The sequence below is a fragment of the Capricornis sumatraensis genome, chromosome 17 (assembly GCF_032405125.1).
Source record: "Capricornis sumatraensis isolate serow.1 chromosome 17, serow.2, whole genome shotgun sequence".
Classification (NCBI taxonomy): domain Eukaryota; kingdom Metazoa; phylum Chordata; class Mammalia; order Artiodactyla; family Bovidae; genus Capricornis; species Capricornis sumatraensis.
In genome coordinates, this window is record NC_091085.1 from 33,946,684 (window position 1) to 33,969,149 (window position 22,466).

The window sequence follows — 22,466 nt, forward strand, 5'->3', positions numbered from 1 at the left end:
GACTAATTCACAGACACAATTGATAATTTTAATATATTTTTCTGAATTTAATAGGAAAGTAGTAAAAATCAATAAGAATACAAAAGAGTGAAACAAAACTATTAATTAATTTTATCTTGCTGCTGCTGCTAAGTTGCCTCAGTTGTGTCCGACTCTGTGCGACCCCATAGACGGCAGCCTACCAGGCTCCCCTATCCCTGGGATTCTCCAGGCAAGAACACTAGAGTGGGTTGCCATTTCCTTCTCCAATGCATGAAAGTGAAAAATGAAAGTGAAAGCGCTCAGTCATGTCCGACTCTGTGCGACCCCATAGATGGAATCCCATCAGGCTCCCCCGTCCATGGGATTTTCCAGGCAAGAGTACTGGAGTGGGGTACCATTGCCTTCTCCAATTTTTTTTTTTTAATCTTATTGGTATTCATAAACCATGGATCAAAGAAGAAATCACAATGGAGATTAGTGGATATTTTAAACTAAAAAATAAAACATATTGAGACTTGTAAGATGCAGTTTAAACAGTGTTATCAGGGAATTTTACAGCTGTAACATGAATGTATTTTGAAGGGAAAAAGGTTGAAAACTAATAAACCACATCTCTCCTTCAAGAAGGTTGTAAAAGGACTAACCTTTATATGGTCTTCCTAATTCATGATAAAGTTACCACTGAAATGCAGTTGGTACAAGGATAATTCTTTTTAATAAATGAGTCAGTTGGGTCTATAATTGTTAACCTGAGGGTTTCCCCAGTGGCTCAGACAGTAAATAATCTATCTGCAATGTGGGAGACTCAGGTTTGTTGGGAGCCGCATTAGGCATTACTGACGAAATGAAGGCACGGCCCCAACCCCCTCTCCTCATCCCGCAGGCATGGTCCTGGGATGAAGGAGTTAGATCTTGTGATTCTGACTTGTTCTTTCCTTTCTTTGGTTGAGTTGGCTGGAAAGAATGTTAAGGTGCTTATTGTTCTTGAGAGAAGCATGAGAAAGCACAAACCTTCTGCAGTTGTGCCCAGAAAATAATCTATAAAGTAACCATTGACATTTGTTCAAGGATCTTTACAAAGAATGTTCTAGGATGAGCACATAGGCTGCAGCTTGAAGCCATGGGAAGGATTGTTATCTGAACCTGTTTATGAGGGAAATATTTATGGCAAAAGAAGAAAACTCAGTTTGCTGAGTTTATTGTTTAGGAGTAATTAAGAAAATTCTGAAAGAGATGGGAATACCAGACCACCTAACCTGCCTCTTGAGAAATCTGTATGCAGGTCAGGAAACAACAGTCAGAACTGGACATGGAACAACAGACTGGTTCCAAATAGGAAAAGGAGTGTGTCAAGGCTGTATATTGTCACCCTGCTTATTTAACTTATATGCAGAGTACATCATGAGAAACGCTGGACTGGAAGAAACACAAGCTGGAATCAAGATTGCCAGGAGAAATATCAATAACCTCAATATGCAGATGACACCACCCTTATGGCAGAAAGCAAAGAGGAGCTAAAAAGCCTCTTGATGAAAGTGAAAGAGGAAAGCAAAAAAGTAGGCTTAAAGCTCAACATTCAGAAAATGAAGATCATGGCATCCGGTCCCATCATTTCATGGGAAATAGATGGGGAAACAGTGTCAGACTTTATTTTTGGTGGCTCCAAAATCACTGCAGATGATGACTGCAGCAATGAAATTAAAAGACACTTACTCCTTGGAAGAAAAGTTATGACCAACCTAGATAGCATATTCAAAAGCAGAGACATTACTTTGCTGACTAAGGTCCGTCTAGTCAAGGCTATGGTTTTTCCTGTGGTCATGTATGGATCTGAGAGTTGGACTGTGAAGAAAGCTGAGCGCCAAAGAATTGATGCTTTTGAACTGTGGTGTTGGAGAAGACTCTTGAGAGTCCCTTGGACTGCAAGGAGATCCAACCAGTCCATTCTGAAGGAGATCAGCCCTGGGATTTCTTTGGAAGGAATGATGCTAAAGCTGAAGCTCCAGTACTTTGGCCACCTCATGCAAAGAGTTGACTCATTGGAAAAGACTCTGATGCTGGGAGGGATTGGGGGCAAGAGGAGAAGGGGATGACCGAGGATGAGATGGCTGGATGGCATCATGTACTCAATGGACGTGAGTCTGAGTGAACTCCAGGAGATGGTGATGGGCAGGGAGGCCTGGCTTACTGCGATTCATGGGGTCGAAAAGAGTTGGACACGACTGAGCGACTGAACTGAACTGAAGAATAGTTAGAAGCTAAAAGTTTAAGGAATGTGTAGTGTTAGCATATTTTACTATAGCTTATAGAGATTAGGAATTTTAGAGATATTAATAGCTAGAAGCCTTTTTAGTAGATAGTGATCTTAAGATGCTAGGGGCAAACAGGATTTAGAAAGATAAATATACTGAAGAATGTAGCATGAGTTACAATGTAATCACAAGTTAGGTATAGGACACATAAGAGGAAGTAGATAATAGATAGTAAAGCAGATTCTGAGAGAATCACTGAAGCAGGAACTCTGTTTGTAGGGCAACAGTGATTTCTGGAGACAATAAATTTGGGTGGGGGAAACTAAAAATGTCAAACCTCTGACCTAATGCTTTTGTCAAAGTATAAAAGAAAACTTGAAGCTTGAAATAAACATGTCCCGTATCTCGAGTCAGAGGCTACATCATTGTCCACCGACACTGCTCACCCCTTCAGGCTGATTCCCTGGCTGCTGGAGCTGGACTCCAGCACAGGTTCCATCCCTGAGTTGGGAAGATCCCCTAAAGAAGGAAATGGCAACACACTCCAGTATTCTTGCCTGGAGAATTCCATAAACAGAGGAGCCTGGTGGACTATATAGTCCATGAGGTTACAAAGAGACATGACTGAGTGACTAACACACATACACTTCATCTTATACCATGCACAAAAATTAAGTACAGATAGGTTTTAAATACAAAGTTAATGAGAAAATAAATATTTTAAAAATATTTATTCATTTGGCTGTGCTGTGTCTTAGTTGTAACATGCAAGATCTTTGATCTTTGTTGTAGTATGTGGATCTAGTTCCCTGACCAAGAATCGAACCTAGGCCCCCTGCACTGGGAGCATGAAGTCACAGCTACCGGACTACCAGGAAAGTCCAATAAAGATTTTCTGATGGAACAAAACTTAAAAGCATATCTTGAAAAATGTGTGTTAAGCAAAGGTTTAATGTGAAGAAAAGGACTTTACAAAATGAAAGATTGATATCTTGAAGTTCATTAAAATTAAGAACTTATGTTCTTAATTAAGAACTAATAGAGTGAGAAATATAATCTACAAAATTGCAAAAAGTACTGCCCTTCAGAATATCCTTTTATTACTCAAAAAAAAAAATTTCTACAAATTAAATATAAGAAAGCATCAACCTGTGCACTGCAGATGAACAAAAGCATAGCAAATATGAATCCAGATGGGCACATAATATAGGTAAAGGTGGTCAAACAATCATTATTTTTCAAGAAAATGCAAATGAAAAATCACAGTGAGTACCACAATGTACAGACATAAAATTGAAAAACCTAGTACACTAAGTGCTGGTGGTAAGAATGTGGACCAAATAGAATTCTCATACATTGCTCTGGGGACTTAAATGACCCAGCCCTTCTCTAAGTCTGTTGTATTATGTTGATTAAGCTGAATGTAAGACTACACTCTAAACCAGCACCTCTTCTTCTCGATACATACTCCCGCCCGAACAAATGTGCATAAACACCAAAACATATATAAAAACATTCCACAGCACCACTTATTCTAGTCCCAACATGGAAATAACCAATAGCATATAAACCTGGGAATGGATTAAAAACAAAGTTGTATATTTCTACTGTAAAAAAATAATAAATACAAACTTGGATTAAATAAAGTCATTTGAGAAAGGGGGAGTTCACACCTCCTCTAATGATAGCTGAGCCAGATGAGAAGAGTCCGCTTATTTCCTGGCAAGTTCTCAGCCAGTGAAAAGCCATGATCTATTTGTTTACTGTCACATTTGTGACTTCCAACTTCCTTTTCTCCTCTTTAAAAGTGTTCTTGCCATGTGGGGACTTATATGTGGCTCACTATGGTTGCAGACACCAAAATCAGTTTTTTGGTAGTCCAGAATAAACCCAAGAAATATCTGGCAATTTATTTGTTTCAGGCTAACACTACATGATGCTGTGAAAGTTCTGCACACAATATGCCAGCAAATTTGGAAAACTCAGCAGAGGCCACAGGACTGGAAAAGGTCAGTTTTCATTCCAATCCCAAAGAAAGGCAATGCCAAAGAATGCTCAAACTACCGCAAAATTGCACTCATCTCACACACTAGTAAATTAATGCTCAAAATTCTCCAAGTCAGGCTTCAGCAATACATGAACCATGAACTTCCAGATGTTCAAGCTGGTTTTAGAAAAGGCAGAGGAACCAGAGATCAAATAGCCAACATCTACTGGATCATGGAAAAAGCAAGAAAGTTCCAGAAAAACATCTATTTTTGCTTTATTGACTATGCCATAGCTTTTGACTGTGTGGATCACAATAAACTGTGGAAAATTCTGAAAGAGATTTGAATACCAGACCACCTGACCTGTCTCTTGAGAAATCTGTATGCAGGTCAGGAAGCAACAGTTAGAACTGGACATGGAACAACAGACTGGTTTCAAATGGGAAAAGGAGTGTGTCAAGGCTGTATATTGTCACCCTGCTTATTTAACTTCTATGCAGAGTACATCATGAGAAATACTGGACTGGAAGAAACACAAGCTGGAATCAGGATTGCCAGGAGAAATATCAATAACCTCAGATATGCAGATGACACCACCCTTATGGCAGAAAGCAAAGAGGAGCTAAAAAGCCTTTTGATGAAAGTGAAAGAGGAGAGCGAAAAAGCTGGCTTAAAACTCAACATTCAGAAAATGAAGATCATGGCATCTGGTCCCATCACTTCATGAGAAGTAGATGGGGAAACAGCAGAAACAGTGTCAGACTTTATTTTGGGGGGCTCCAAAATCGCTGCAGATAGTGATTGCAGCCATGAAATTAAAAGACGCTTCCTCCTTGGAAGAAAAGTTATGACCAACCTAGATAGCATATTCAAAGGCAGAGACATTACTTTGCCGACTAAGGTCTGTCTAGTCAAAGCTATTGTTTTTCCTGTGGTCATGTATGGATGTGAGCGCCGAAGAATTGATGCGTTTGAACTGTGGTGTTGTAGAAGACTCAAGAGTCCCTTGGACTGCAAGGAGATCCAACCAATCCATTCTGAAGGAGATCAGCCCTGGGATTTCTTTGGAAGGAATGATGCTAAAGCTGAAGCTCCAGTACTTTGGCCACCTCATGCGAAGAGTTGACTCATTGGAAAAGACTCTGATGCTGGGAAGGATTGGGGGCAGGAGGAGAAGGGGACAACAGAGGATGAGATGGCTGGATGGCATCACCGACTCAATGGATGTGAGTCTGAGTGAACTCCGGGAGATGGTGATGGGCAGGGAGGCCTGGCTTGCTGCGATTCATGGGGTCGCAATGAGTCGGACACGACTGAGTGACTGAACTGAACTGACATTAGGCTAATACACAAAAAAGAAAGTTAAAAACTTGTAAATTGTGTAACATGGATGCATTTCATATGTTTACTATTGAGATGAAGAAAAGCCCAGCACTCCTAATATAAAGTTCAAGAACAGGCAAACCTGAAGCTGTGGTATTAGATGTCAAAACAATGGTATGGTTATGAAGTTATCAACAAGTGCACACAGTAATTTTCTTGTGCTGAAAATATGCTATATCTTGATCTTGATAGTAGTTATAAGTTTAGAAAAAATTAATTAAAATTGTACATTTAATATTTTGTAAATTTACTGCATGTTCATTTTACATGCACTAATTTTATAATAAATCAGCTTTGATGACCCTTCTGAAACAGTGTACTTGACACAATATGCACAGTGCCTCCTAAATTCACAATATTACAACTCTACCACATTCTCTTTCTTTTTACTTCACAAACATTAAAATTAGTAGGATATTAGCAATTATTATGTATTTTCAAATATTAACTCATGTAATCCACCTAACAATCTTACAAGGTGAATGATTCCTTTTTGCATATAGCAAAAAATAAGGCACAAAACAGTTGAATGGTTCTATGAAGACCTACAAGAACTTCTAGAATACCCAAAAAAGTTCTCTACATTATAGGGGACTGGAATGCAAAACTAGGAAGTCAAGAGGTACCTGGAGTAACAGGCAAATTTGGCCTTGGAATACAGAATGAAGCAGGGCAAAGGCTAACAGAGTTTTGCCAAGAGAAGCACTGTCATAGCAAACACTCTCTTCCAACCACCCAAGAGAAGACACTACACATGGACATCAACAGATGGTCAATACTGAAGTAAGCTTGATTATATTTTTTGCACTCAAAGATGGAGAATTGCTATATACTCCACAAAAACAAGACCAGGAGCTGACTGACTCAGATCATGAACTACTTATTATGAAATTCAGATTTAAATTGAAGAAAGTAGGGAAATCCACTAGACCATTCAGGTATGACCTAAATCCCTTACAATTATACAGTGGGAGTGACAAATAGATTCAAGAGATTAGATCTGATGGTGATTGCCTGAAGAATTATGGATAGAGCTTTGTAATATTGTACACGAGGCAGTGTTCAATCACATCTCCAAGAAAAAGAAATGCAAAAGGCAAATGGTTATCATAGGAGGCCTTACAAACAGCTGAGAAAATAAGAGAAGCTACAGGCAAAGGAGAAGAGAAAAGATACACCCATCTGAATGCAGAGTTCCAAAGAATAGACACCACCCTTATGGCAGAAAGATGCTCCACCTTAAGCCCCCTTGTGGCTTAGACAATAAAGAGACTGCCTGCAATGCAGGAGACCCAGGTTCGATTCCTTGGTTGAGAACATACCCTGGAAAAGGAAATGGCAACTCACTCCAGTACTCTTGCCTGGGAAATCCCATGGATGGAGGAGTCTAGCAGGTACAGTCCATGGGGTTGCAAAGAGTCTGACACAACTGATCAACTTCACTTTCACTTTATGGCAGAAAGTGAAGAAGAACTAAAGAGCCTCTTGATGAAAGAAGAGAGTGGAAAGTTGGCTTAAAGCTCAACATTCAGAAAACTAAGATCATGGCATCCAGTCCCATCAGTCAGTTAGTCCCATCACTTCATGGGAAATAGATGGGGAAACAGTGGAAACAGTGTCAGACTTTATTTTGGGGGGCTCCAAAATCACTGCAGATGGTGATTGCAGCCGTGAATTTAAAAGACACTTACTCCTTGGAAGGAAACTTATGACCAACCTAGATAGTATATTCAAAAGCAGAGACAGTACTTTGCCAACAAAGGTCCGTCTGGTCAAGGCTATGGTTTTTCCACTGGTCATGTATGGATGTGAGAGTTGGACTGTGAAGAAAGCTGAGAATCAAAGAATTGATGCTTTTGAACTGTGGTGTTGGAGAAGACTCTTAAGAGTCCCTTGGACTGCAAGGAGATCCAACCAGTCCATTCTAAAAGAGATCAGTCCTGGGTTCTTTGGAAGGACTGATGCTGAAGCTGAAACTACAATACTTTGGCCACCTCATGTGAAGAGTTGACTCATTGGAAAAGACCCTGATGCTGGGTGGGATTGGGGGCAGGAGGAGAAGGGGACGACCGAGGATGAGATGGCTGGATGGCATCACCAACTCAATGGACATGAGCTTGGGTAAACTCCGGGAGTTGGTGATGGACAGGGAGGCCTGGTGTGCTATGATTCATGGGGTCGCAAAGAGTCAGACACGACTGAGCGACTGAACTAAACTGAACTAACTAAAATTTAAAGGAAAGATCCCCAGTATTACTCCAGTGGTCCTGTGGCTAAGGTTAAGCCTGCAAATTCAGGGGAAATGGGTTCAGTCCCTCATCCTGCAGATCTCACATGCCTTGGAGCAACTAAGCCCGTGTCCCACAACCACTGAAACTTTGTTGCCTAGATCCCACATGCCACAAGAGAAGCCACTGCAATTGCAAGACTGTGCAGTTTAACAAAGAGTGGCCCTCATTCACTGAAACTAGAAAAAAGATGCCTGTAGCACCCCAGTGCAAGCAAAAATAAATCAGTGAATAAATAGAACTTTTTTTAAAAAAGATCCCCATACCTGCCCTCGTTTTGAACTGATAAACTGTGAAAAAAATGACCAGTTTACAAAAATTATTATAAAATTCCTATTTTAATTAAATTTGATTGAAGTATATCGATGATTTACAATATTGTGTTAGTTTCTGCTGTACAACAAAGTGAATCAGTTATACATTTAAATATATTCATTATTTTTAAGATACTTTTCCCATATAGGTCATTACTGAGTACTGAGTAGAGTTCCCTGTGTTATGTATTATGTCCTTATTAGTTTTCTGTTTTATATATAATAGTGTGCATATGTCCATCTCAATCTCCAATTTATCCCTCACCCCACCTTCCCTCTTGATAATTGTTAAGTTTTTTCTACATCTGTGACTTTATTTCTGTTTTGTAAATAAGGTCATTTGTACAATTATTTTTTTTTTAGATTCCACATAGTAATGTTAGCTGAGATACTGCATAGTACAGCAAAAACATCAGTTAAACAAACAAACAAACCCTGATTGTTGTCGTTCAGTTGCTAAGTCAGGTTCAACTCTCTGCAACCCCATGTACTTCAGCACACCAGACTCCTCTGTCCTCCACTGTCTCCTGGAGTTTTCTCAAATTTCTCTCCATTGAGTTGGTGATGCTATCTAACCATCTCATCCTCTGCCATATCCTTCTCCTTTTGCCTTCAGTCTTTCCAAGCATCGGGGTTTTTTCAGAGAGTTGGCTCTTCTCATCAGGTGGCCAAAGGATTGGAGCTTCAGCAGCAGTCCTTCCAATGAATATTCAGGGTTGATTTCCTTTAAGATTGAGCGATTTGATTTCCTTGCAGTCCGAGGGACTCTCAAGAGTCTCCTTCAGCACTACAATTCAAAAGCATCAATTCTGCAGTGCTTAGCTTTCTTTAGGATCCAACACTCATGTTAGTACATGATTACTGAAAAATACATAGCTTTGACTTTATGGACCTTTGTTGGCAAAGTGACTTTTCTGCTTTTGAATATCCTATCTAGGTTTCTCATAGATTTCCTTACAACGAGCCAAGGATCTTTTCATTTCATTGTTGCAGTCAATGTCCACAGTGATTTTGGAGCCCAAGTCAAGAAAATCTGTCACTGCTTCCACTTTTTCCCTTTCTGTTTGCCATGAAGTGATGGAACCGGATGTCATGATCTTTGTTTTTTGAATGTTGCATTTTATGCCAGCTTTTTTACTCTCCTCTTCAAACTTCATCAAGAGGCTCTTTAGTGTCTCATCACTTTCTGCCATTAGATTGGCATCATCTGCATATCTGAAGTTATTGATATTTCTCCCAGCAGTCTTGACTCCAGCTTGGGATTCATCCATCCTGGCATTTCACATGATGTATTCTGCATATAAGTTAAATGAGCAGGGTATCAATATACAGTCTTGTCATACTCCTTTCCCAATTTTGAACCAGTCCATTGTTCCATGTCCAGTTCTAACTGTTGCTTCTTCACCCACATAAAAGTTTCTCAAGAGACAGGTAAAGTGGTTTGGTACTCCCATTGCTTTAAGAACTTTCTATAATTTGTTGTAATCAAAAACTGGCATTGCCTTTCTATTATATACTATTATGCTATAAAATATTACAACTAAATTTACTAGATATCTTAGATCTTTCTATATTTTTGTTAATATCAGTTATTGCTGTGCCCTATGACTAAGATTGATTATGATAGTCATACTATTTAGTGCACATGAAAACAATTTGCAGATCATAATTGTGGTATTGAACATAGCTACTTATCAAATAATAATAGTGAAGTTGCTCAGTCGTGTCCGACTCTTTGTGACCCCATAGTCTGTAGCCTACCAGGCTCCTCTGTCCATGGGATTTTCCAGGCAATAGTACTGGAGTGGATTGCCACAACCCAGGGCTTGAACCCAGGTCTCCCACATTGTAGACAGACACTTTACTCTCTGAGCCACCAGGGAAGTCCATGATATTAAAGTTACTGAATTATAGTAATCCAGGTTTGAACTGTGGTGTTGGAGAAGACTCTTGAGAGTTCCTTGGACTGCAAGGAAATCCAACCAGTCCATTCTGAAGGAGATCAGCCCTGGGATTTCTTTGGAAGGAATGATGCTAAAGCTGAAACTCCAGTACTTTGGCCACCTCATGCGAAGAGTTGACTCATTGGAAAATACTTTGATGTTGGGAGGGATTAGGGGCAGGAGGAGATGGGGATGACAGAGGATGAGATGGCTGGATGGCATCACTGACTCGATGGACATGAATCTGAGTGAACTCTGGGAGTTGATGATGGACAGGGAGGCCTGGCGTGCTTTGATTCATGGGGTCGCAAAGAGTCGGACACAACTGAGTGACTGAACTGAACTGAGATTATGAAGGAAGAGAATATTGTCTTTTTAAATCACTAATTCTCCCCCACTATCATCTTCAAAACCATTTATAAGAGTTGGGACTAAATCTGACAGGTCATGCTAGAGCTGAAAGGGAAGCACTTACCTGGCCACAGCTCAGGTGAAAATGAGCTAACAGCTCTGCAGGTCTGGGACCTCAATGGATTGTCAGATGCTGTACTTTTCATCACAAAATCTCTAGGGAGTCATACTATTGTTCAATATTTTACAAGGTTTTCTGTCTGAGCCACAGATACATGATTTTTCTAAGGAAGAGCTGTCTCAGCTAGAGAGACCATGTTTAGTTAAACATTTAAAAAAAAATTCTTCATGCACAATTAATTAGAAGGAAATTTATAACAATAAGAAATTGTCAAACTCCTTAGGGGTGGAGGCTGGCAGAGAAACGGTAGTGAAGACCTCAAAACTGCTTTCGATTGTACATGCACTGTTTTTATTAGTCATTTTATTCTGATAGCTATCCAGGAGGTTCAAATGCCTAACCACTGGAGACCATCATAAATACGCAAGACAGCAAAATTTTCACATAATGAGCATAAATATCCTTTCAAGAAAAAAAATCATAATCTAGCTCGTGCTAATCAAGTCGGTATTGTTGCATGAAGAATGCTAAGCAGCTGAGTATAGGAAAATGTTGTTGAAAGAAAACCAGAGAGAAATTACTTTGAAATGTTTTCAAAAAATATTTTAATCCCTTGTTATTCAGCTAAAAGTAATTATGATATAATTTATAATGAAGACAGAGTCTGTATTCTTACTAATAAAATTCTGAAATAAATTTTAAAATAACTAGAAATGTATCTTCTTTATAGTCAATATTTTATAGGATTTTTGTTTGTCTTAGAATGTATTTATAAATCTGAACTTCCAAAAGTATTAATTAGTGGATACTTTTAAAATTTAGAATTTTTAATATTAATTTCCGGTTAGTATAAAATTAAACATATTTACTCTGAAGTAGGCCTATTTCCTAAAATAAATAAGCATTGTGATCATACTTCCTATTTTAAAACATCTAGTTCATATATTTTCAGGAACACCAAAAACAATCTGAATAGCACTTGAAAATGAGAAACGATGCTATCAAATTCCTAGAGACATTTTATAGAATTTTATTTGTAAACCTGGCCATTTAGATATTGTAAAAATATCCTTCCCATAGTAAAATCTTCTTTGGACTTATTTTCCTTTATATGTATCAAAATTTGAGTACTATAATATTTAGATATATATTAACATAAGCTTTTTTAGATAAGATTGAGGCCTTTTTAAATAAAGGAATAAACAGAAAGCTTTAGGTGTTGAACCTTAAAAAATGAAGGTGAAAGTCGCTCAGTAATGTCTGACTCTATGACTGCATGGACTATACAATCACTGGGATTCTCCAGGCCAGTATAATGGAGTGGGCAGCTATTACCTTCTCCAAGGGATCTTTCCAATCCAGGGATCGAATCCAGGTTTCCTGCATTGAGGGAAAATTCTTTACCAACTGAGCCACCAGAGGAGCCCAAGAATACTGATGTGGGTAGCCTATCCCTTCTCCAGTGGATCTTTCTGACCCAAGAATCAAACCAGGATCTCCTGCATTTCAGGTGGATTCTTTAACAGCTGAGCTACCAAGGATTACATACCTATTCTTCTTGTCAAGTACCTTTCAAAGAAACGGTATCACTAACATTTATCCTGTTTAGTTGATAAGTTAAATGAGACACACGGATATTTTACTTTGTCATACATCCAGGAGGCTCTACAACTTTGTTCATCCATCCTGATTATGATTTATGTTGATTTTTCTCACAGTGTTTACTTGAGTTATTAGCATAAACTTTAAGAGCACTTTCATAATAAGGACATCAAGTACTTTCTTTACTGTTTGTCTTCTTCTGAATGCTTCTCTTCTAAAATGTCTGCTTTCCCTTTTTTGTCCCCAGATATATAGCTGTTTATTCTACATAGCATTAAGAACACATGTATAATTTAGTACTGAGGATCCTTGTCATTTATATTATATATAAAATTTGATTTTTCTTTTTATGAGACCAAGAAACCCATTGTGTAAATAATCGTCAATATCCTGAGTAAAGCTGTAAGTACAACAGAATACATGAAAATATATTTAAATACTTCAGCCTGCTTAGTATTTATTTAACAAATATGTATATACATTCCCTACAATATATATCATAGGCAGTGCTGGGCACAAGGCAAAAACTGTTTAATACCCCTGAAGTTTCCCCTCAAGGGACTTTACTCAAGACAGACATATAAGCAGGTATATGTAATAAAATTGTGCATTGACAAATAGCAGAAAATCACACAAAAGAACCTTTAATGGGGTTGGTATATTTCCCTTTAACGAGTCAGAAAAGTTTTCCCCCTGGGTAACCTAAGTGCTCTATTTTAAGGATGACCATAGCAGATAATCAGAGAGGTGGTAGATAAAGAATCACATCCTAGACTAAGAAAAACTATTATGAGAACCAGGACAGTGTTTCAGCCAGAGCGGTCAGCTTTGGAAAAGGTTAAGTGATGTGAAGCAATCAGTGAAGTTCAAGATAACAAGAGTTATTTAAGCTGGCATCTCAGTAAACATCGTGGGAAGAAATAATGTTGAAGTAATAGACAGGGATCAAATAGATATAGAGCCTTGCATGTGCCTCTGGAGAGTGCATATTTAATAGGCAAACTCAAACAAAAACAAATTAAAGTTTCCTCAGGAGTGTAGGGCAACAACTGATCATTAAATTTTAGGAAAAAAAAAAAAGAGATGGTTTTACTAAAATCACAGATATATTCTAGCAGTTGTAAAGAAGAGTGGAAAATATAGGGAGATCTCTTTGGAGAACAAAGCAACTATCTATATGAGAAATTATAGCAGACTTAAGACAGTCATGGTAGAAACATAGAGGAAAGGACAAAATCAATTCATATTTAGTAGCTAAAATTGAGAACATATGGTATTTAGCACTGGGACTTGGGCAGTAGGATTTGCCATGGTGTCATAACCAAGGTAAAAAATAAATAAAAGGTGGAAAACATGGTTATATGATTAATTCAAAGGCTAAATGAAGAAAGCCAGAGTTCTGTGTCTATATGGATGCCTCAATGATTTTAGTGCTGTGGGAGCATCACGTAACAAGTATATGCTCAAATGTGAAGTCACCTTTGGCACCAGTAAGCATCCATGGGAGCTGATAATTGAAGGATTTGTGAGTCTTAGGGTAAATTATGAAAATGTTGACTTTGATATACTGGTGGGATTTCTAGTTAAGGTTCACCATTCATCAGTTGCTGAAGGGAAATAGTGTAGTTCTGAGCTATGTCTAGAGAATAGGCTTTGTCATCAACCAAACCTACCCTTGAATGTAAATTGCTAGTACATAAGCTCTTTGAGCTTCAATTTTCTTATCTCTGATGAGAAAATGGTAGTGCCTGGCTCAAAAGGTATTGTGAGGGTCAAATAAGAAAATGAATTTAAAGTGCTTAGGTCACATGTAAGCCTCTACGTCAGGGATTTACTTCACAGGTGGTTTATTGATTTTTCAGTCATCATCATAAGTGTTGTTTCAAGTCAGAATAGTACATGAAGTGATTCAGAAACAACACATATTTTGAGCCTTACAAAATAAAAATAGAGTTAGAAGAAAATAAGTAACCACATTGTCTTCTGTCTCAGTTTTCTCACCCACAAAATGGAGGTAATAATGTAATCTACATATTATAATTAAGCTCTGTAGGAGTAAATGATATAAAATTTCTCTGGGATTAAATGATAAAAATGATGATGTTGATCTGGTATATTTTCCTAGATGGTTACGATGCTGATTATACATAGTTTGCAAAATCTTATTTAAAGCTGTGAACCTGGGTAAGACTGTGAAGGCAATGAGGGTTGACAGAAAAGAGAATAGGTATAAAGACTGTTTCAGGTAAGGAAGACACAGCAAAGGAGACTAAATTGGAAGAGTCCCTGAAGCAGGGGGAAAACTTGGACAGTACAGTCATGGACCCAAAGGGCAGAAAGTGTTTCAAGAGGGAGTGGATGATCAGTTGACTCAAATGATACTAAGTCAAATAAATGCTAACAGAGAATTGATCACTGGATTTAGCAAAGTGGAAATCGTTAGTGACCTTGACAGGAGAGTGTTGGTGGACCTTTACTTCCCGTGTTAACAAGTGCATGGCCTTGGTCACCTATGTGCAAGCCACTAACTAGTATAGATTTTTGCTCATTGTAGAATATGATTCAAATAGGGACAATGAACTGTGTCTGATGTTTGCTGGGGGCTTCTGGAAGAGACATTTATATGCTCTTCTCAGAGCTAATAGAAAGATGCATGTTCTGCCACTGGATGTTACCAAGAAAATGAGGATCACTGGGAATTGTTGGCAAGCATCTTAAAATCTTGAGAAGAAATAGTTTTGCCACAGAGGAATAGAAGTTAGGTAGAAAACTAGTTCACTAACGACATAACTGAATTACCAGTTATCTGAAGTTTGATATACCTCTACTTATCCTCCCTCCAAATCTGCTTGGTTCAGGATCCTTATAATACGAAATTAAAAAAAAAAAAAAGAAAGAAAATAAGTAACCAGTTGCTATACAGAAAAACTTACACAACATTGTAAATCAACTATAATTCAATTAACAATTGTTAAAAATTTTAAAAAGAAAATAATAAAATGTATTCAAAGGAAGAAAGAGGCAACAAGGGAGGACACTATTTCATGAAAAAATTGTAATATATATATATATATATATATATATATATAATTGTTGTTTTGTTGTTTAGTCATTCAGTCATGTCTGATTCTTTGCGACCCCTTGGACTATATAGCCTGCCAGGATCCTCTGTCCATGGGATTCTCCAAGAAAGAATACTGGAGTGGGTAGCCATTCCTTTCTCCAGATTGTTTCGAACCAGGAAATGAACCTGCATCTCCTGCACTGCAGGCAGATTTTTTACCACTGAGCAAATTTTGTTAAAGCTGCCAGATTCTACAGAGCAGCAGAGTGGTTCTTTTTCCAGTCAGAAAAGAAGAAATTCAGTGAACATAATTAGGGGAACACTGGTGTCATTTGCCAATGGAGAGCTTTGAATGGAAAGCAGTTTGCTATGTGTTAAGGAGAGAATGGTTAAAAAAAATAATGGGTAATGACTGGAGTCTCTTTTGTGGAAAAAAGAATCTTGTATATAAAAGGGATAAAAGAAATAAGGGATGACTAGAGAGAGCATAGAGCTGAGACATATTCTTTGTGTATATTAACAAGGATGGCATGATGGAAAGGTTGGAAATAAAAGAATGTCGTTTGATGGTAGTAAGGAAAAAAAGAATAAATTAGATAAAGGTTACAGGTGGAGATGTTAAGCAAGAGACTAACAAAAAGAATAGCTATATTCACTATAATATATTTATAATTATGAGAAATTCAGTGGTATTCATCTCATCTTTCCCCTGTGTTTGAGGTAAATCATCTGCTAAGATGTAGGTTCATCTAAGTTCAGCTACTAAGTCATGTCCAACTCTCTGAGACCCCAGGGACTGCAGCACGCCAGACTTCCCTGTCCATCACCAACACTTGGAGTTTGCCCAAACTCATGTCCATTGAGTCAGTGATGCCATCCAACCATCTCATCCTCTGTCATCCTCTTCTCCTCTGGCCTTCAATCTTACCCAGCATCAGGGTCTTGCCCAAGGAGTCAGTTCTTCACATCAGGTGGCCAAAATATTGGAGCTTCAGCATCAGACTTTCCAATGAATATTCAGCACTGATTTGCTTTAGGATGGACTGGTTGGATCTCCTTGCAGTCTGAGGGACTCTCAAGAGTCTTCTCCAACACCACAGTTCAAAAGCATCAATTTGTCCATGCTCAGCTTTCTTTATAGTCCAATTCTCACATTCATACATGACTACAGGAAAACCCATAGCTTTGACTAGATGGATCTTTGTTAATAAAGTAATGTCTCTGCTTTTTAATATGTTGTCTAGGTTGGTCATAGCTTTTCTTCCAAGGAGAAAGCATCTTTTAATTTCATGGCTGCACTCACAATCTGCAGTGATTTTGGAGCTGAAGAAAATAAAGTCTGTTACTGTTTCCCCATCTATTTGCCATGAAGTGATGAGACCAGATGTCAGGATCTTAATTTTCTGAATGCTGAGCTTTAAACCACCTTTTTCACTCTCCTCTTTCACTTTCATCAACAGGATCTTTAGTTCTTCACTTTCTGCCATAAGGGTGAGGTCATCTGCATATCTGAGGTTATTGATATTTCTCTCAAAAATCTTGATTCCAGCATGTGCTTCATCAGACCTGGTATTTCGCATGATGTGAAGAAGGCTGATCACCGAAGAACTGATGCTTTTGAACTGTGGTGTTGGAGAAGACTCTTGAGAGTCCCTTGGACTGCAAGGAGATCCAACCAGTCCATTCTGAAGGAGATCAACCCTGGGATTTCTTTGGAAGGAAGGATGCTAAAGCTGAAACTCCAGTACTTTGGCCACCTCATGCAAAGAGTTGACTCATTGGAAAAGACTCTGATGCTGGGAGGGATTGGGGGCAGAAGGAGAAGGGGATGACAGAGGATGAGATGGCTGGATGGCATCACCAACTCGATGGACGTGAGTCTGAGTGAACTCCGGGAGGTGGTGATGGACAGGGAGGCCTGGCATGCTGCGATTCATGGGGTCGCAAAGAGTCGGACACGACTGAGCTACTGAACTGAACTGAACTAAACTGTGCATAGAAGTCAAATAAGCAGGGTGACAATACACACCCTTGATGTACTCCTTTCCTAATTTGGAACAAGTCTGTTGTCCCATGTCTAATTCTAACTGTTGCTTCTTGACCTGTGTACAGACTTCTCAGGAGACAGGTAAGGTGGTCTGGTATTCCCATTTCTTTAAGAATTTTCCACACTTTGTTGTGATTCACACAGTCAAAGACTTTGGCGTAGTCAATAAAGCAAAAGTAGATGTTTTCCTGGAACTCTCTTGTTTTTTTTTTATGATCAAAAGATGTTGGCAATTTGATCTCTGGTTCCTCTGCCTTTTCTAAATCCAGCTTGAATATCTGGAAGTTCTCAGTTCATATACTGTTGACCCCTGGGCTTGTAGAATTTTGAGCATTACTTTGCTAGTGGATGAGATGAGTGCCATTGTGTGGCAGTTTTAGCACTCTTCGGCATTGCCTTTCTTTGAGATTTGACTGAAAACTGAACTATTCCAGTCCTGTGACTACTGCTGAGTTTTCCAAATTTGCTGGCATATTGAGTGCTGTACCTTAACAGCATTATCTATTAGGATTTGAAATAGTTCAACTGGAATTTTCATCACCTCCACTAGCTTTGCTCATAGTGATCCTTCCTAAGACCCACTTGACTTCACATTCCAGGATGTCTGGCCCTAGTTGGGTGATCACACCATTGTGGTTATCTGGGTCATGAAGATCTTTTTTGTATAGTTCTTCTGTGTGTCAACTACAAATTGGCACTTACCAAGAGCATTGCCAAAACATCTATTTCTGCTTTATTGACTATGCCAAAGCCTTTGACTGTGTGGATCACAATAAACTGTGGAAAATTCTGAAAGAGATGAGAATATCAGACCACCTAACCTGCCTCTTGAGAAATCTGTATTCGGGTCAGGAAGCAACAGTTAGAACTGGACATGGAACAACAGACTGGTTCCAAATAGGAAAAGGAGTACGTCAAGGCTGTATATTGTCACCCTGCTTATTTAAATTCTATGCAGAGTACATCATGAGAAACGCTGGACTGGAAGAAACACAAGCTGGAATCAGGATTGCCAGGAGAAATATCAATAACCTCAGATATGCAGATGACACCACCCTTATGGCAGAAAGTGAAGAGGAGTTAAAAAGCCTCTTGATGAAAGTGAAAGAGAGTGAAAAAGTTGGCTTAAAGCTCAACATTCAGAAAATGAAGATCATGGCATCTGGTCCCATCACATCATGGGAAATAGATGGGGAAACAGTAGAAACAGTGTCAGACTTTATTTTTTTGGGCTCCAAAATCGCTGCAGATGGTGACTGCAGCCATGAAATTAAAAGACACTTACTCCTTGGAAGAAAAGTTATGACCAACCTAGATAGTATATTCAAAAGCAGAGACATTACTTTGCCGACTAAGGTCCGTCTAGTCAAGGCTATGGTTGTTCCTGTGGTCATGTATGGATGTGAGAGTTGGACTGTAAAGAAGGCTGAGCACTGAAGAATTGATGCTTTCGAACTGTGGTGTTGGAGAAGACTCTTGAATGTCCCCTGGACTGCAAGGAGATCCAACCAGTCCATTCTAAAGGAGATCAGTTCTGGGTGTTCTTTGGAAGGAATGATGCTAAAGCTGAAACTTGACTTTGGCCACCTCATGCGAAGAGTTGACTCATTTGGAAAAGACTCTGATGCTGGGAAGGATTGGGGGCAGGAGGAGAAGGGGATGACCGAGGATGAGATGGCTGGATGGCATCACTGACTCAATGGATGTGAGTCTGAGTGAACTCCAGGAGATGGTGATGGACAGGGAGGCCTGGCGTGCTGCGATTCATGGGGTCACAAAATGTCAGACACGACTGAGCAACTGAACTGAACTGAACTGAACTGAAGAGCATTGCCAATGACAAGGCATTTGCCATCTGCCTCTATTTGCCATGCTGCTATAGCTGGTGACCTTCAGCACCCCCTGAGGGACTTCAGGGTGGAGTGAGGCACTCTGTGCTCTGGGGAATTTGGCAGCACAGGTCTTTAGATAGTTGGATGTTCTTAGGAACAGATTTATGATCTCAATCCTTGCATCTCCTCATATCTAGAGAAGCACTAAATCCCTTCATGGTGACATCAGACCCTCATGACTAACAAAATCTTTTTGTAAATTGAATCCTTCATGGTATTGAACTCCCCCTTCACCAAAACCTTATATATTGATTTTCCGCCACTGCCACTTTGGAGAAGTCTCTCAGAGCTATCTGAGATGCTGCCTCCTGGGCTGCAGTCTTCATTTTGCCCTAAATAAAACTTAACTCAAAACTATCAAGTTGTACATCTTTTTTAGTTGACATGTATATTCTTGTCGTATCTTCTTGATAACTTCTGCTTCTGTTAGGTCCATATTGTTTCTGTCCTTTATTGTGCCAGTCTTTGCATGAAATGTTTCCTTGGCATCTCTAATTTTCTTGAAAACATCTCTAGACTTTCCCATTCTATTGTTTCCCTTATTTATTTTGCATGATGGGGAGGTTGCCATTATCTTTTTTTTTTTTTCCATTTTTATTTACTTATTTATTGGAGGCTAAATACTTTTCAATATTGTATTGGTTTTGCCATACATTGACATGAATCCACCACAGGTATACATGTATTCCCCATCCTGAACCCCATCCCCATAGCATCCCTCTGGGTCATCCCAGTGCACCAGCACTGAGCACCCTGTATCATGCATTGAACCTGGACTGGTGATCCATTTCACATATGATAACAGACATGTTTCAAAGCCATTCTCCCAAACCATCCCACCCTTGCCTTCTCCCACAGAGTCTAAAGACCGTTCTATACATCTGCGTCTCTTTTGCTGTCTCACATACAGGGTTATTGTTACCATGTTTCTAAATTCCATATATACACATTAGTATACTGTATTGGGGTTTTTCTTTCTGGCTTACTTCACTCTGTATAATCGGCTCCAGTTTCATCCACCTCATTAGAACTGATTCAAATGTACTCTTTTTAATGACTGAGTAATATTCCATTGTGTATGTGTACCACAGGTTTCTTATCCATTCCTCTGCTGATGGACATCTAGGTTGCTTTCATGCCCTAGCTATTATAAACAGTGCAATGATGAACATTGGGGTACACGTGTCTCTTTCAATTCTGGTTTCCTCGGTGTGTATGCCCAGCAGTGGGATTGCTGGATCATAAGGTAGTTCTATTTGCAATTTTTTAAGGAATCTCCACACTGTTCTCCATAGTGGCTGTACTGGAAATAAAAGCAAAAATAAACAAATGGGATCTAATTAAAATTAAAAGCTTCTGCACAACAAAGGAAACTATAAGCAAGATGAAAAGACAGCCTTCTGAATGGGAGAAAATAATATCAAATGAAGCAACTGACAAACAACTAATCTCAAAAATATACAAGCAACTTATGCAGCTCAATTCCAGAAAAATAAATGACCCAATCAAAAAATGGGCCAAAGAACTAAATAGACATTTCTCCAAAGAAGACATACGGATGGCTAACAAACACATGAAAAGATGCTCAACATCACTCATTATCAGAGAAATGCAAATCAAAACCACAATGAGGTACCACTTCACACCAGTCAGAATGGCTGCGATCCAAAAATCTGCAAGCAATAAATGCTGGAGAGGGTGTGGAGAAAAGGGAACCCTCCTACACTGTTGGTGGGATTGCTTTAGGTTTAGAGTTAGGTTACTTATTTGACTTTTTATCTTTAATAATTCCACCATAGTTTGGTCTCAGGTCAAACAACAGGGAGGGAACACAGCCCTGCCTATCAACAGAATTGGATTAAAGATTTACTGAGCATGCCCCCCCACACACACCCTGCCATCAGAAGAAGACCCAGTTGCACCCAGAGTCAGTCTCTCCCATCAGGAAGCTATCATTATCTTCTTATCCTTATCTGTCAGAGGGCATACAGAATGAAAACCACAATCACAGAAAACTAATCAAACTTATCACATGGAGTACAGTCCAAATAGGAAAAGGAGTAATGTCAAGGCTGTATATTCTACCCTGCTTATTTAACTTATATGCACTGTACATCATGAGAAACGCTGGGCTGGAAGAAGCACAAGCTGGAATCAAGATTGCTGGGAGAAATCTCAATAACCTCAGATATGCAGATGACACCACCCTTATGGCAGAAAGTGAAGAGGAACTAAAAAGCCTCTTGATGAAAGTAAAAGAGGAAAGTGAAAAAGTTGGCTTAAAATTCAACATTCAGAAAACGAAGCATGTGGTCCCATCACTTCATGGGAAATAGATAGGGAAAAAGTGGAAACAGTGTCAGACTTTGTTTTCTTGGGCTCCAAAACACTGCAGATGGTGATTGCAGCCATGAAATTAAAAGACACTTACTCCTTGGAAGGAAACTTATGACCAACCTAGATAGCATATTCAAAAGCAGAGACATTACTTTGCCAACAAATGTCTGTCTAGTCAAGGCTATGGTTTTTCCAGTAGTCATGTATGGATGTGAGAATTGGACTGTGAAGAAAGCTGAGTGCCAAACAATTGATGCTTTTGAACTGTGGTGTTGGAGAAGACTCTTGAGAGTCCCTTGGACTGCAAGGAGATCCAGCCAGTCCATTCTAAAGGAGATCAGTCCTGGGTGTTCATTGGAAGGACTGATGCTGAAGCTGAAACTCCAGCACTTTGACCACCTCATGCAAAGAGCTGACTCATTGGAAAAGACTCTGATGCTGGGAGGGATTGGGGGCAGGAGGAGAAGGGGACAACTGTGGATGAGATGGCTGGATGGCGTCACCAACTCGATGGACGTGAGTCTGAGTGAACTCTGGGAGTTGGTGATGGACAGGGAGGCCTGGCGTGCTGCGATTCATGGGGTCACAAAGAGTCGGACACAACTGAGTGACTGAACTGAACTGAACTGAACAACCTTGTCTAACTCAGGGAAACTATGAGCCATGCCCTGCAGGGCCACCCAAGATGGATGGGTTACGGTGGAGAGTTCTGACAAAATGTGGTCCACTGGAGAAGGGAATGGCAAAACACTTCAGTATTCTTACTTTGAGAACCCCATGAACAGTCCCAAAAGGGATAAAAATTATGACACTAAAAGTTGTAGTTTAGCAGGACACAAGTTTTAAAACAATTGAACAAATTCACTGTAGCTCAGCAAGTCTCAGCTTATGTAAATATACTG